Here is a 16,901-nt window from a genome sequence, read left to right on the forward strand (position 1 = left end):
CGATTCCAGTCAATTTTGCATTGAAAAGTCAAATGGCGCTCCTTCGCTTTCGAGCTCTGTCATGCGCCCAAACAGTGGTTTACCCCCACATATGGGATATCAGTGTACTCAGGACAAATTGTAAAACAATACTTGGGGTCCATTTTCTCCTGTTACCCTTGGTAAAATAAAACAAATTGGAGCTGAAGTAAATTTTTTGTGAAAAAAAGTTAAATGTTCATTTTTATTTAAACATTCCAAAAATTCCTGTGAAGCACCATAAGGGTTAATAAACTTTTTGAGTATGGTTTTGAGCACCTTGAGAGGTGCAGTATTTAGAATGGTGTCACACTTGGGTATTTTCTATCATATAGACCCCTCAAAATGACTTCAAATGAGATGTGGTCCCTAATAAAAAAATAGTATTATAAAAATGAGAAATTGCTGGTCAACTTTTAACCCTTATAACTCCCTAACAAAAAAAAAGTTTGGTTCCAAAATTGTGCTAATGTAAAATAGACATGTGGGAAATGTTACTTATTAAGTATTTTGTGTGACATATCTCTGTGATTTAATTGCATAAAAATTCAAAGTTGGAAAATTGCAAAATTTTCATAATTTTCACCAAATTTCCATTTTTTCACAAATAAACGCATGGACTATCAAAGAATTTTTACTACTATCATGAAGTACAATATGTCACGAGAAAACATTGTCAGAATCACTGGGATCCGTTGAAGCGTTCCAGAGTTATAACCTCATAAAGGGACAGTGGTCAGAATTGTAAAAATTGGCCCAGTCATTAACGTGCAAACCACCCTTGGGGGTAAAGGGGTTAAGGGCATTGTAATAAAGTTAGTGTTTGTGACACCACCTTTGGTTTTCGGTCAGAGGGACTGACGCTGCTTAAGGGGTCCCCTGGGGCGATGTTACTGCAGCAAAGATGGTGACACTTCCCACAGGTGAAGTGGGGTCCCCAGGGCTCCCGGTGTATTTGGCAGGGATGGTGAATGCCAGCAAATGAATGGAGGACACAGGGTTGCAGTATTTACCTGGTTTACTGGTGTTGTAGTCAGGATCAGTCCACGGTATCGGCAACAGGTGTCGATAGAGTCCAGGCAGCCTGAAGACAAGAGGAAATCCCTTTGACAGGTCTGGGAGCCTTCCACTTTGCACTGATTGGTAGTCCCTTGCTGCCTGTAGTGTCCTGACAAGGTCCTTGGTTACTCTCTGTCCAGGGACAGTCCCTGCATGGTAGGCAACTTGAGCCATTCCCTTGGGGCCTCTGTACCCAGTGACTCCAGGCTCTAACTGTTGCTGTACCACAGGTGTTATGTGGGCAAGTCACTGTCAACTTCCTGCCCTCCAGTTCTGCCGTGGGACCTGTAATTCCCCATGACCTCAGGCTTCCGGTGCCCAGTTTCTGCGCTCTAGCTTAGAGGAGGCCCAATCGCAGCCCTCCTCTAGCTCCTCATCACTCCTCTGCTCCTTCCCTGTCTCTTGTCTGCACCAGACTGTCTAACTCCTCCTCCAGACCAGAATGTATCTAGGGAAGTTCCCCTTAAACTGGGTTTAGAGCTCTTCCTTCTGACCTGGAGTCAGGATGTGTTGAATGTAAGATTACCTGCCAAAGGGATCCCTCCTGTCCAAGCATGGTATTACCCTCCTCGAAAGGAAGTCAGCACCACTGTGGTACCCGAACTCCTGGGGTGCCACCACTGACCCGAAGAATAAAACTGCCTTATTAATTTTACCACACGTGGAATAACATTAAAAGAAAATCACTTCTTGAATTGCTGGTTTTTGTTCATTATGCCTCCCAGAAATCAGAATAGAAAAATGTCATGTGTCTGTAAATGGTACCAATAAAAACATCAACTCATGCCACAAAAAACAAACCATAATATGACTCAGCCGAAATAAGGAAAAATGATAACTCTCAAAATATGGCAATGCAAAATCTATTTTTTGCAAAAGTGTCTTTTAGTGTGTGACAGCAGCCAAACAGAAAAACACTATATAAATCTGGTATTACTGTAATCGCACCAACACAAAGTGTAATGTCATCTAATCACTTATACTGCATGATGAATGGCATAAAAATAAATAAAACAAATTCTTCACCTGCTGTTGATATGTTCATTCTGCCTCCCAATCCCAAAGATTGCAGTAAGGCTCGGCTTACATTTATCCTGTGTGCTGCTCTGTGCTCTTACACTGGGCTTTCTGTGTAAATCTCTGAAATGTGCGATTCAAATAAAACCCCTGGCAGAAGATTCCCAATAATGAGATAGTTGGAGACACTGTGGATGCAGTCTGGCCTGTCATCAAGCAGTCTTTTTAGGTGTAGATAAAAGCGCTGTTCACCACAGTTTTGTGCACTTCTGAAAAAAGGACATCGCTGAGCAGGGGTAACTCTGCTGCCTCATTGTAGTTAATGGATTGTTCGGGGGGTTCATCTGAATCATGTCACTTGGAGATTTACATGGAAACCACAAAGTAAGTGCTCAGCATACACCACTGGGGGATACCACATTACTGGTAGCACATAGACTCTGGAAAAGTGTCACAAAAGAAATTCAGCAAATTCTACTCTACCAAATCCACTCCTTTTTTAGCCCCACAGTGTGTCTTAACCAAATTTAGCATCTACATGTTTGGCATTTCTGTAGCATAATTTACAGGTGTGTGTCTCCAGAAGCTTGAACTGGGCATAGCATACTGGTCACTGCAACGTACTGGTTATTACAATGTTTTTCCCAATGGGGAATAATTTCCAAAATGGCATCACTTGAGGGAGGATTCTGTTCTACCATTACTTAGGAGTCCACAAACTATTCTAGGAACATTTGCGCTCCAGGAGGCAAATAGCGATCCCGATACTCGCCGTGTGGCTAAGCAGTACTGTACAGTCATATATGGGATATTTCTACTTTCAGAAAAAATTGTGGGACAAATTCTGGTGTTATTTTTACCCATTTCTCATTGTGAAAATGTAAAATCTGGGACTAAAACAACATTTTGGTGGTAAAAATAATAAAAGTAATGACACCTGTGGTGTTAATATGATCTCTGTACCCCTAGATGAATTAATTGAGAGGTGTCGTTTGTAAAATGGTGTCTCCTATGGGGGTTCTGCTGTTCTGGCACCTTAGGGGCTCTGCCAATGTGACATGGCATCCTCGAACCCAGTCCAGCAAATTGACCACATATGGTGTATCGAAGTACTCAGGAGAAGATGCACAACAAATTTTGCAGTCCATTTTCTAATGTTACTTTTGTGAAAATAAAAATTTGGGGTTAATATGAAATTTTTGTGGAAACAATTTGATTATTTTCACGGCTCTACATTATAAACTCTGTGAAGCAACTGGGTTCAGGATGCACACCACATATCTAGATATAATCACTGAGGGGTCTAGTTTCCAAAATGGGGTCATTGTGGGGTTTTTCCTCTGTTCAGGCACATTAATAATCTTTATAATAATCTTTATTTTTATATAGCGCTTACATATTCTGCAGCACTTTACAGTTTTCACACATTATTATCGCTGTCTCCGATGGGGCTCACATTCTAAATTCACTATTAGTATGTCTTTGGAATTAGGGGCTCTCCAAACGTGACATGACACCTGCAGACCATTCCATCAAAGTCTGCATTCCAAAATGTTCCGCTTTCCTTTCTGAGCCCTGCTGTGGGCCCAAACAGTAGTTTTTCGGGACATGTAGGGTATCTGCACACTCACAGCTCTATGTTATTAACTTGTGTGGAGTTAACCAGGGTGTTCAAAGTCCTCACCACATACCTAGATAGTTCCCTGAGGGGTTTAGTGTCTAAAAATAGTGTCACATGTAGGCTGTTTCTACTGTTTAGGACCAACAGGGGCATTCCAAATACGACTTGGCATCTGCTAATTATTCCAGTGTAAGATGGCCACGGACGAGTTCTTGAGGGGAGATACGTGTTATTGCAGTTATTAGCTGCGATGATGTGAGCGCAGAAGCATGCTTCAGCACATATGGTGAAGAGAGAGTTATCAGGCCATTCCAGGGCTGGGTTTTATGAGCAGTCATAAGAGATGGATGGTAATGACTGCTCACATATCCCAAACCCAGGGGAATGGTTTGGCAGATTAAAAGGAGGCCGAGCATCTAATTCAGTGTCTGGAACTGGAGCGGTGTGGATCTCCTTTGTGTTGGTCAGAGGTGTTTGTATCTAGGGTTTCTGACACCCGGGGCAAGAGTTCAGTTTGGCGCCCCCCCTCCCCAGGACATATGTGATTTGCACACTCAGTCATGTACCCACGAGCTCCTATCCCTAATGCTCTCAATGTTCAGTGAAAAACTGAGAGAAGCAGAATAGAAGCTCGTTGTCACAGGACAATAAGTATGAAAATCGCATATGAGGGAGGTGTCCATGTGACGACTACTGGAACCTGCAGAGCTGAATCCTGACATTGCAGGCTTCTGAATTCTCACAACTCATGCACTGCACACTTTTAGGATTCTCCCTGGCTGGTGGACAGTCATGTCAGCACAAGCAATGTGATTTGTATACTTCTGGCCACATTCTGACTAGACATGCCCGGCCTCGCTCAGTTCATTTTCATTGAGTGAGGCCACACATGTCTAGTCAGCATGTGTCCGCACGTATGTAAAATCGCCAGCACGAGAGAATCCTGACAGCATGCAGTGCGCACTGTGAGAATTCAGAAGTCTGCAGTCACAAAGACTGACTGCAGACTCATTACAAACCTGGACATCCCCTTTAATGCTCCTAACATAAATAAAAACATGAGACTTAGTATCACAAATAGCATTTATATCTAGGTACCTCATAGATGACATCATCTCTCGAGTCGTTCTCCTTCATTTCTTCATCTTGTCCAGACCCCATGATGAGTTTTCTCATCCACAGCCGTCTCTGCAGATTTCCATCTTCTCCGCTCTTTTGAAGAAAATCTCCACGTGATGCCCTTAAAGATAGAAGTGTCATTATAATGCTCCTGAATAAAAAATTGCCCCTCACTATATTGTCTGCACAAAATATGACCCCCACACTGTCCTACTTATAGTACATGCACTTCACACTGACCTCTCCTTTCCATACCGGCCCCCTCTTCATACTGTCCTCTCACACTGTATCCCCCCTATAGGGCCCAGTATTTATACTGTACTCTATCATCACACTCCCCCTTCCTGGTATGCTGTCCCCTCCTGGCTGTGCCCTTACACTGTCCCTCCATGCTACGCCCCCACTACTCAGTTTCTATTCTGTGCCCACTCACTTTTTTCCCCCCATACTGTCTCCTCACACTATTCCCCTCCCTCCTCATACTGTCTCCTCTCACATGCCTCCTGTTCAGCATACTGTCTCCTCATATATTTACCCCCTCACTTTCTATACTGCCTGCTCACCTGACTCCCCATACTATGTCTGCACACATCCCATCACCCTCATGTTTCCTCATACATGCCCTCATTCCCCTGTACTTTTTCCTCATATATGCCCCCATCTCCCCCTTTGCTCTTCATTTTGTGTCCTCAAATCTCCCCCACACATTAAATCCTCCATCTCCACTCCAAATCTCCCCACACACATTAAATCCCCCCTCCCCACTTCAATTCTCCCCACACAATAAATCCCCCCATTCCCCACACAGCCCCTCATCACCCTCATCTCCTCCTCCCCCCACAGCCTCTCATCAACCCCCCATTCCCCGCACAGCCCCTCATCACTCCCCCATTCCCCACACAGGCCCCCATCATCCCCCATTCCCCATACAGCCCCCCCATTCCCCACAGCCCCTCATCATCCCCCCATTCCCCACAGGCCCTCATCGTCCCCCATACAGACCCTCATCATCCCCCCATTCCCCACAAAGGCCCTCATTACCCCGCTTCTCCACAGAGCCCCTCATCATCCCCCCCATTCCCCACACAGGCTCTCATCATCACCCACACAGCCTCTCATCCCCTAATTCCCCACACAGCCCCTCAACACCCTCATACAGCCCCTCATCACCCATCTCCCCCAAAGCCCCTCATCATCACCCCTTCTCCCCACACAGCCCCTCATCATCCCCTTCTCCCCACACAGCCCCTCATCATCATCCCCCCATTCCCCACACAGCCCCTCATCATCCCCCCATTCCCCACACAGCCTCTTATCATCCACTACACAGCTCCTCATCATCACCCCCCCATTCCACACACAGCTTCTTATCATCCACTACACAGCCCCTCATCATCATCCCCCCATTCCCCACAGAGCCTCTTATCATCCACTACACAGCCCCTCATCATCATCCCTCATTCCCCACACACCTCGGTAATCTCCTCACATGGCTCCTTGCTGCAGACCCTCGGTCCTCTCCTCACACGGCTCCATGCTGCAGACCCTCAGTCCTCTAGCAGCCTCAGCAGCTTCCTGCTATTGTGTCTTCACTGGATTGAAGGAGGTCCCACCCCTTCTGGTGACATCATTATCTCCCGAAATCACCTCCGTTCTAGTCACTGTAGTCAGATCTTCAATTGTACTCGTGTCTGTAAGATACGAGTACAATTGAATACTGGGAGCCGAGGCGCTGCAGCTTCTCTGTGCCGGCTGTCAGCTTGACAGTCGGGACAGAGAACAGCTGAATCCCAGTCCAGGGGGTGGCAGAATGCAGCTGCCGGGGGAGACACTGCAGCCCCCCTGCCAGCAGATGCAGAAGCAGCACAGGCAGCAGAGGGAACTCCTAGCTGAGGCGATCCGTGGCAGGGCAACCGCTCCAACTCCTAATCTAGATGATGACTCTCACGTGAGGAAGACAGTAAGAAGAGCATTGCAAAAGATGACCCCGGGTGATGACATTGAGGCATTCCTGGTGGTGTTTGAAAGGATGGCGGAGTGGGAGAAATTGCCACCAGAGTAGTGGATAGAGGTTCTGACACCATATTTAACAGGTGAACCGCAGAAGGCTTATTATGACTTCGCGTTGCAGGATGCAAAAGAGTACACCAAGTTAAAGGCTGAGATCTTGGCACGCTTAAGAATGGCTCAGACTGTCAGGGCGCAAAGGGTGCAAACAGTGAGCCTGTTGCAGTGATTAACCTCCTTGATCCCAAATGTTTGACCTCCTACTAGAGATGAGGGAGTACACTCGTTGCTCGGGTTTTCTCGAGCACGCTCGGTGGTCTCCGAGTATTTGTGAGTGCTCAGAGATTTAGTTTTTGTCGATGCAACTGCATGATTTACAGCTGCATTTACAGCTGCATTTACAGCCATTTGATTGCATAGCCATGAATTTAGTGGGACCCCTAGTCAAGTCCACCAGAGGACATCAGTATATCTTGGTGGTACTGGAATATGCTACACGATACCCAGAGGATATTCCACTAAGTAACTTCTCCGCCAAGTATATTGCCCGAGCATTGTTCCATGTCTTCTCCAGAGTGGGGTTGCCTAAAGAGATCCTTATGGACCAAGGGACCCTGTTTATGTCAAAAGTGATGAAGGAGTTGTGCAAAACCCTGCAAATCTCACAACTCCAGCCCTCAGTCTACCATCCACAGAGGGATGGCTTGGTAGAAAGATTCAATAAAACCTTGAAGGCCACGTTGAAGAAGGTCATGGAGAAAGACAGCCGGGACTGGGACTGTCTACTACCGTACCTTCTATTCTCCATCAGAGAAGTCTCACAGGCCTCTACCGGATTTTCCCCTTTTGAACTCTTGTATGGCCTAGACCCTAGTGGGTTCCTCGTCATAGCAAAAGACACATGGAAGTCGGAGTCTACACCCTAGCTGAGTTGGACATGTGGTCAAGATGCAAGTGAGGATTGCCAAGGTGATGCCCCTCATGAAAGAAGACTTCCTCAAAGCACAAGAGGCACAGTTGAAGGTGCACAATAGGTTGGCAAGGGTGAGACACTTCGACTCTGGGGATCGAGTACTGGTGCTGGTGGAGCACCCCCAGACACAGGGCCACAGATTACTCGGTACCGGGCCTCTCTGGCTCAGTTCTGGGGATGTCACGGTGGCTGGACCCGGTCCGTGACCCTGCTAAGGAGCGTCCAATAAAAGTTGATTCAAGTCTGTCAAGAATTCGTGATGCCACCTCTGGTGTTCGGTCAGGGTGACCGACGCTGCTTGGGGTCCATGGGGTGATGTGATGGCAGCTAGGTGGTATACCTTCCCACAGGTGAAGTATGTCCCCAGGGCTTCCCAGTAATGTAGGTGGCGATGGTGTGAGGTGCAGTCAATAACGAGGACACAAGGTTGCAGTCTCTTTACCTCTTTAATGAAGGCTTCAGGATCCTCAATCCAGAGCACTGTTAACAGGGCTGTCTGAGACCGGCCGGTCCGAAGGCACATCCCTTTGCAGGTGGAAATCGTTGCCTACCACTAGCGCCTGTGTGTTGTAGTGCTTCCCTGCTGAGCATTCGGGATAGTCCTCACAACTTCTATTCTCATTCGTTCCAGTTCTTTCTAGTTCTTTCTATTCTCCATCCCCCAGGTTTGTTATGGCTAGGACGCACCCGTTTGACGGGAAGGCTTGGAGCTCTTCCGGTACCCTAGAGACGCCCCTCTCCACGCGTTGCCCCCTATGTCTCCTTAGGTGATGTAAGGTAGACAGCCAACCTATAAGTAACTGTCCTGCGGTATTTGAAGTAAGGCATAAAGTCAGTTACTTCCTCGGTGTTCCGAGCACCGGCTACGCGCTTCAGTAGGATGTTGCCGTTCTCCGGGCACGACTCCTACTGGCTCTCCATTGTGCTTGATCTCGTTTCTCACTGTCCACAATATCCTTCGCTTCGTGTCCTTTCTTTGGATGCCGCCGCAGGGTAGCACAGGCGCGGCTCCATAACGTTCTATCCTTGTTGCTAGGTGCCTGCCAGGTTCCCACGCCTGACAGGGCCCCCCCTGAATCTTCCCCCGCAACACCCCCTGCCACTGGATGTTGCCTGGACAAAACCCAGTCAGCTTCTGTCTAAGTTCCTATCCAACCCCTAGTTTTACCAGTGTGAGGAGTGGCCTAATAAATAAAATTTTTTGCTCCCCCTAGTAGCCGGAGTGTGAAGTGTAATGTGTGCTGGTGATACCTGGTCATATGAACTCCTTTAGTGCCATCAGACGCACCATCACTCCCCTTAGCGGCAGAGCGACATTACTGCAACGACCAGGTCTCTGGGGTGCTGCACTCCCCCCGGTTAAATCCAGTACTCCTGGACTGGGAAGAAGAACAACAATACATGTTAGCAAAAGTCATGCAAATTTTTCAAATGCAAGGAACAAATAAATATAACAATGCTTCCCTTTATGGGAGGTGAGAACACTTGAACGTTACAAACGAAAACAAGGTTAAATATTTTAAATAACACTCTGACTATAAATAACTTCTGGTACCCAGCCGGGTATTCTACTAAGTGCAAATGCTGAACAATAATTTAACTTCTCTTTTAAAGGGAACCTGTCACCCCGTTTTTTGAGATTGAGCTATAAATACTGTTAAATAGGGCCTGCGCTGTGTGTTACTATAGTGTATGTAGTGTACCCCGATTCCCCACCTATGCTGAGAAATAACTTACCAAAGTCGACGTTTTCGCCTGTCAATCAGGCTGGTCAGGTCGGGAGGGCGTGTTCACAGCGCTGGTTCTTCCTCAGCTTTACGTTGGTGGCGTAGTGGTGTCCGCATGTTGAGGTGACTAATCCACTGTGGGCACGTGAACAAGCAGCGCGCGATCTGCGCTGTCATCCCTTTCGTCGGTGGGGGCGGCCATCTTCCTGGGGCCGCGCGTGCGCAGATCGAGTGCTCTGCTGCACGGGGCTTCAGGAAAATGGGCGCTGGATGCCGCGCGTGCGCATTAGAGATCGCGGCGGCCATTTTCCCAAAGCCGAGTTTGCATCTCGGCTTTGGGAAAATGGCCGCCGCGATCTCTAATGCGCACGCGCGGCATCCCGCGGCCATTTTCCTGAAGCCCCGTGCAGCAGAGCACTCGATCTGCGCACGCGCGGCCCCAGGAAGATGGCCGCCCCCACCGACGAAAGGGATGACAGCGCAGATCGCGCGCTGCTTGTTCACGTGCCCACAGTGGATTAGTCACCTCAACATGCGGACACCACTACGCCACCAACATAAAGCTGAGGAAGAACCAGCGCTGTGAACACGCCCTCCCGACCTGACCAGCCTGATTGACAGGCGAAAACATCGACTTTGGTAAGTTATTTCTCAGCATAGGTGGGGAATCGGGGTACACTACATACACTATAGTAACACACAGCGCAGGCCCTATTTAACAGTATTTATAGCTCAATCTCAAAAAACGGGGTGACAGGTTCCCTTTAAGGGCGTATAGGCTGAACCCACTAAAGGTTTACTATAAAATACTGTAAGGCAAACTTAACTTTTTCTTTACTTTTCTAACTTCACAAATGCAGGACCGCCTAGCTCCTTGTCTGGGCCTACTGCCATCTGTTCTTCTATCAGTGCAACTAACCATCTTTCTATGGTTCTCAGGAGGACTCTCTAACCCCTACGGGTTCACTGTGTTGAAATTCAGCTTCCAACTTTTCCTGTCCTCAATCTCTAGTAACATTATTAACTTTTCCTAAATCTCAACATTATCAAAATTTTAACTTTCTTAAGGCAACATTATACTTCAGTGCAACACGTGAACATTCCCTTTAAGAGGGAACTAAGTCTCTTTGAGGTAGTGCAGATTCTCTCTATCTGCAAGTCCTTTGGAAAGCAAGACCTTCTATGCTGTATTCAGAAACAGTCTCTTCGCAAAGTCTTCTTTCTTTTGTAAAACCAGTAGAGTGCACCTTTAAGAAGGTGCAAACTATTTATAAAACCAGTTCGTGAATCATTCACCGTCCATGATTCGGTAGTCTCTTGATAACCACACTACTTTAGAAACAATAGGGATCCTGGGTAAACTAAGGGATCCCTTTAAGAGTTAACCCTTAAACGGGTCTAAGCAAAAGAGCAGGAAACAGTTAACTATTTACATTTTCGGGGTTTCAAGGTTTATTTCTGCGATGGTATGTTGCAAGGCATCAGTTGGTAGGGAACACTTCCTGGGCTGGGAAGATCTGTGTTCGACTTCTCATCCGATGCGGTATCAATGTCACTAATCGTTTTTTCAGGTGTAATCTGGGTCCGAACATCAATTTTGGTAGTAGGTTCAGTAGTGGCAATAATGCCCACTGTGGTAGTAGTATTAGGATTCATCAGTTCAGAGTTAGTCTTAGTCATGGCAGCAGGTGGCGCTGCTACGGGGCCTGCCATTAGGCCTTCTGTCACTTTGAAGGGTCGTTCTTCATACCTGCTTCAGATACGGTCCCTCCGGTGCCGGCCTGCTTCGTCTCCGCTGGGATCTGGAACGCTGACTGTGGGGCCTTGTGCTGTGGCGTTGTCATCTCTGTTTGCAGTATCTCGCTTTCCCACAGGGCCTTGCTTTCTGGCTTCGGAGCACTGGAACTTCTTTCTTGCTCCGGGCCAGACGAGGCTGCCGACAGACGTCTGTTGAGGCCCCCGGTGATGGTCTCCTTCCACCCGGCCTCAGTGCTCAGCTGCGTCCGCCGGAGTTGATCGCTGAGCTCGTCCACTCCGGCCTGCAGGAAGTCGGGGCCAACAGGTGATGCTCGGCCGCGGTATCTCTCTGGGTAGCTGGGGGAGTCCTCTGCTCCGACCCCACGCTCCGATCTTGGCCGGCTGGCCATGGCGTCTCCCACGTGGCTCACTTCTTCTCCCTCCTTGTCCTTTTCCCGCTCTCTCCTTCGTGGGCGGTTTCGCTTCCTTTGTCTCCGCCCTCCACTGAGGATCAGGAGGCAGATCTCGGCCGCTGACGGACACGTCCCCAAGGTACATAAATATTTAGACTGGGCGGTCATTGTCGTTCGCGCTCTTCAGCTTGTCCACACCCAATTCCACGCTCTTCTTCTTCTCCTGCGCTCCTCGTGGCGCTGCAATGGCGGCAGTTTTGGTGGGAATCTTGCAGCAAATAGCAATACACAGTCCTTGCAATAAATCACAGTTCAAGCACAATTCAATCACAGTTCCAAGGTACACATGACCTGATTCTTCAGTCTTAAGTACGATCCTGTTCGTGATGCCAAGTTGGAGCACCCCCAGACACAGGGCCACAGATTACTCGGTACCGGGCCTCTCTGGCTCAGTTCTGGGGATGTCACGGTGGCTGGACCCGGTCCGTGACCCTGCTAAGGAGTGTCCAATAAAAGGTGATACAAGTCTGTCAAGGATTCGTAACGCCACCTGTGGTGTTCGGTCAGGGTGGCCGACGCTGCTTGGGGTGAACTGGCGTGATGTGATGGCAGCTAGGTGGTATACCTTCCCACAGGTGAAGTATGTCCCCATGGCTTCCCAGTAATGTAGGTGGCGATGGTGTGAGGTGCAGTCAATAACGAGAACACAAGGTTGCAGTCTCTTTACCTCTTTACTGAGGTCTTCAGGATCCTCAATCCAGAGCACTGTTAACAGGGCTGTCTGAGACCGGCCGGTCCGAAGGCACAACCAGAGTTCCCTTTGCAGGTGGAAATGGTTGCCTACCTCTAGCGCTGTGTGTTGTAGTGCTTCCCTGCTGAGCATTTGGGATAGTCCTCACAACTTCTATTCTCGTTCGTTCCAGTTCTTTCTAGTTCTTTCTATTCCCCGTCCCCCAGGTTTGTTATGGGTAGGATGCACCCGTTTGACGGGAAGGCTTGGAGCTCTTCAGGGATCCTAAAGATGCCCCTCTCCACGCGTTGCCCCCTATGTCTGCTTAGGTGATGTAAGGTAGACAGCCAACCTATAAGTAACTGTCCTGCGGTATTTGAAGTAAGGCATAAAGTCAGTTACTTCCTTGGTGTTCCGAGCACCGGCTACGCGCTTCAGTAGGATGTTGCCGTTCTCCGGGCACGACTCCTACTGGCTCTCCATTGTGCTTGATCTCGTTTCTCACTATCCACAATATCCTTCGCTTCGTGTCCTTTCTTTGGATGCCGCCACAGGGTAGCGCAGGCGCGGCTCCATAACATTCTATCCTTTTTGGTAGGTGCCTGCCAGGTTCCCACGCCTGACAGGGCCCCCCCTGAATCTTCCCCCGCAACACCCCCTGCCACGGGATGTTGCCTGGACAAAACCCAGTCAGCTTCTGTCTAACTTCCTATCCAACCCGTAGTTTTACCAATGTGAAGAGTGGCCTAATAAATAAAACCTTTTGCTCCCCCTAGTGGCCGGAGTGTGAAGTGTAATGTGTGCTGGTGATACCTGGTCAGATGAACTCCTTTAGTGCCATCAGACGTACCATCACTTCCTTTAGCGGCAGAGCGACATTACTGCAACGACCAGGTTTCTGGGGCGCTGCACTGGTACCTACGGTGGAGAGGAAATTCCTGGCCAAAAGGCAGGGCCCATATGAAATAGTTGAAAAGGTTGGAGATGTAAACTATAAAGTCCTCCAACAGGGAGAAGGAAGGCCTACCAGGTATACCACATCAATCTGATTAAGCCATGGCGAGATAGGGAGCCCGTGGAAGCTCTGTGTTTGGAGGCCAAACCTGAAGCATACGTGCAGAGAGACTGTCATGTGCCCAAAAGCAACAGTGCCAAGAGTTGCTACAGCAGAACAGAGACCTATTCTCAGAGCTGCCAGGTTGTACAAAGGTCATAGAGCATGAGGTTCTGATGGAGTCTCATGTCCTGGTTAACTTGAAGCTGTATTGGATTCCCGAAGCCCGTCAAGAGGTGTTCTGAAAAGAAGTGAAGCGGATGCTGAGCCTGGAAGTCATCAAGGAATCCAAGAGTGGCTGGTCAAGTCCAATAGTCTTAGTGCCGAAACCAGATGGAGAATGGCGGTTTTGCAATGACTATAGGAAGATGAAAGAGGTTTCTAAGTTTGATGCATACCCGATGCCCTGGGTTGATTAATTAATTGAGAGGCAGGGCCGGCTTGGTACATTATAATCCTTGACCTCAGAAAAGGCTATTGGTAAATCCCCATGTCCCAGGATGCAAAAGAGAAGAATTCCTTTTCAATGCCAGATGGATGCACCCAATACACTAGGATGCCGTTTGAGTTGCAAGGCACTCCAGCCACATTTCAGAGAGCCAGGCTGGGCATTGTCTTATCTCAAGAGGCAAACGGGGAAGAGCACCCCATAATGTATCTTACCTGAAAGTTGTCATCCTGAGAGAAAAATTATTCCATAGAGGAGAAGGAATGTTTAGCCATCAAGTGGATGTTGGACACTCTAAGGTACTACCTCTTAGGCAGGAAGTTCAGACTAGTGTCAGACCATACCCCACTGAAGTGGATGAGGGAGAAGAAAGGGAACAATGCCCGAGTGACCAAGTGGTTACTAGCACTTCAGAATTTTAACTTCCATGTGGAGCATAGGCCAGGGAAACTGCATGGCAATGCTGACACTGTCGAGAGTCCACTGTTTGTTGGTAGAAGGTACCAAGCCTCCCAGATTTGGGCAAGGGTGGGTATGTAAGATGGCTGCCAGGCAAGTCCTTGAGAGGAGATATGTGTCATTGCTGTTATTAGCTGCGGTGATGTGAACTCGGAAGCATACTCCAGCACATATAGTGCTGAGAGTGTTATAAGGCCACTCCAGGACTGGGTTTTATGAGCAATAGCAAAAAACTTGGCACTCAGACTTAACTTAATCAGATAAAGTGATTTAATAGTGTCCACGGTAAGTAACAGAAGAAACATTTCGGTCCTATAGCCGGTCCTTCATCAGTCACAATATTTGATCGTCAACGGAAGCTAATGGACCTGAAAGATTGTGGGTTTTCATTAAGGTCATGTATATAGGTGGACACAGCCAGTGTCTCAGGGGGATGGCTGAATCCGGCAGTATTGCCTTCTGTGGAATGGAGCCTGCGTATCCTGGTCAGTTGAGGACGCGGTATCCACCGCAAGTCCGTGCGACTGCACAGGTGGCGTCACGAATAGACTTTATTAAACCCTTTAAAGACTTTCCCCTTTTAATTGGCCGCCCAGGGCCATGGACCGGGTCACAGCCACCGTGACATCCCTTTTAATTACCGGACCCGAGTACCCCACGGCCCTGGCGGGCGACTCACTACCAACCGATCAGAATTAATTCCACAATAGTTAGTCCATCTGGGTCAGCTGCGTGGTATGCTAACAATTCTTATATAGGTCCTCAACATCACCAATAACCTATATACTCGTTGTAGATAGTAAATGCAGGATACTTACATTTACATGAAACTAACCCTTCATGGGTCAAATACTCCTGTATAACTGTGATCTCAAATTCCATCTGCATATCATAGGTAAATTCCTATACATGGGATAGGTGTGTACCATTCCATTCCATGGATTTTTATGACCATATACATATGCTGTTTGAATGGTGCTATTCCTGCTGCAATCAGTTGTATAAAGTTATAAACAAGTACCTATATCCAATGGGATTTTACTTTTCGGTTTGTCCCATTCCAATATCAGTTTGGATCACATTTAGGCATGCAAAATACATCTATACCCCTTTAACAGATACTTTTATGGTATATGTTTCATCCATTCCCATATTTAATATCATTAGACAATCATTATATTATACTCATCCATAGGACCGGAAAACTGCCACCGATTCCTGTGGTCGAGTTACAGGGGTCTCAAACTCAGTGGTGCGTATAACCCATTACATCGCCGAGTGGCCTCTCTTGAAAATAGTTTGTGCGTTTGCACTTTTTTCGTTTGTGAAGAGGAATTTTAATTGGTAATAATAAAGGTTATTTTTTATTAGCCCAGATTGCTTATAACTAAGTATTTCACAATTATTTGGATAATACAGAGCACCTGCTTATTTCAATCCAATAAATGGTACTCTATGCAACAGACAAAATCACTGGATACCAATGATCCCAGATCCAGTGGGACTGTCTAGATTTGAGGAATCTGTCTGACTCTCTTGAGAGGTCAGGGCTGTACCTCGAGTTCCACTTACTCCATGGGACAGAGCCAGCTCCAGGTTTTCGTCTGCGCCTGGGGAAAGAGTCTCAGTGGGCACTTGCCACGATTTATGATGCACTATTAAGAAATATAAGTATAGTACAGTCATGGCCAAAATTTTTGAGAATGACACCAAAATTATATTTTCACATGATCTGCTGCCCTCTGGTTTTTATTAGTGTTTGTCTGATGTTTATATCACATACAGAAATATAATTGCAATCATATTATGAGTACCAATAGGTTATATTGACAGTCAGAATGAGTTAATGCAGAAAGTCAATATTTGCAGTGTTGACCCTTCTTCTTCAAGACCTCTGCAATTCTCCCTGGCATGCTCTCAATCAACTTCTGGACCAAATCCTGACTGATAGCAGTCCATTCTTGCATAATCAATGCTTGCATTTTGCCAGAATTTGTTGGTTTTTGTTTGTCCACCCATCTCTTGATGATTGACCACAAGTTCTCAATGGGATTAAGATCTGGGGAGTTTCCAGGCCATGGACCCAAAATATCTATGTTTTGTTCCATGAGCCATTTAGTTATCATCTTTGCTTTATGGCAAGGTGCTCCATCATGCTGGAAAAGGCATTGTTGGGCGCCAAACTGCTCTTGGACGGTTGGGAGAAGTTGCTGTTGGAGGACATTCTGGTACCATTCTTTATTCATGGCTGAGTTTTTAGGCAAGACTGTGAGTGAGCCGATTCCCTTGGCTGAGAAGCAACCCCACACATGAATGGTTTCAGGATGCTTTACAGTTGGCATGAGACAAGACTGGTGGGAGCGCTCACCTCTTCTCCGAATAAGCTGTTTTCCAGATGTCCCAAACAATCGAAAAGGGGATTCATCAGAGAAAATTACTTTGCCCCAGTCCTCAGCCATCCACTACCTGTACCTTTTGCAGAATATCAGTCGGTCCCTGATGTTTTTTCTGGAGAGAAG

This window comes from Ranitomeya imitator, chromosome 5 (assembly GCF_032444005.1).
Source record: "Ranitomeya imitator isolate aRanImi1 chromosome 5, aRanImi1.pri, whole genome shotgun sequence".
Taxonomy (NCBI): Eukaryota; Metazoa; Chordata; class Amphibia; order Anura; family Dendrobatidae; genus Ranitomeya; species Ranitomeya imitator.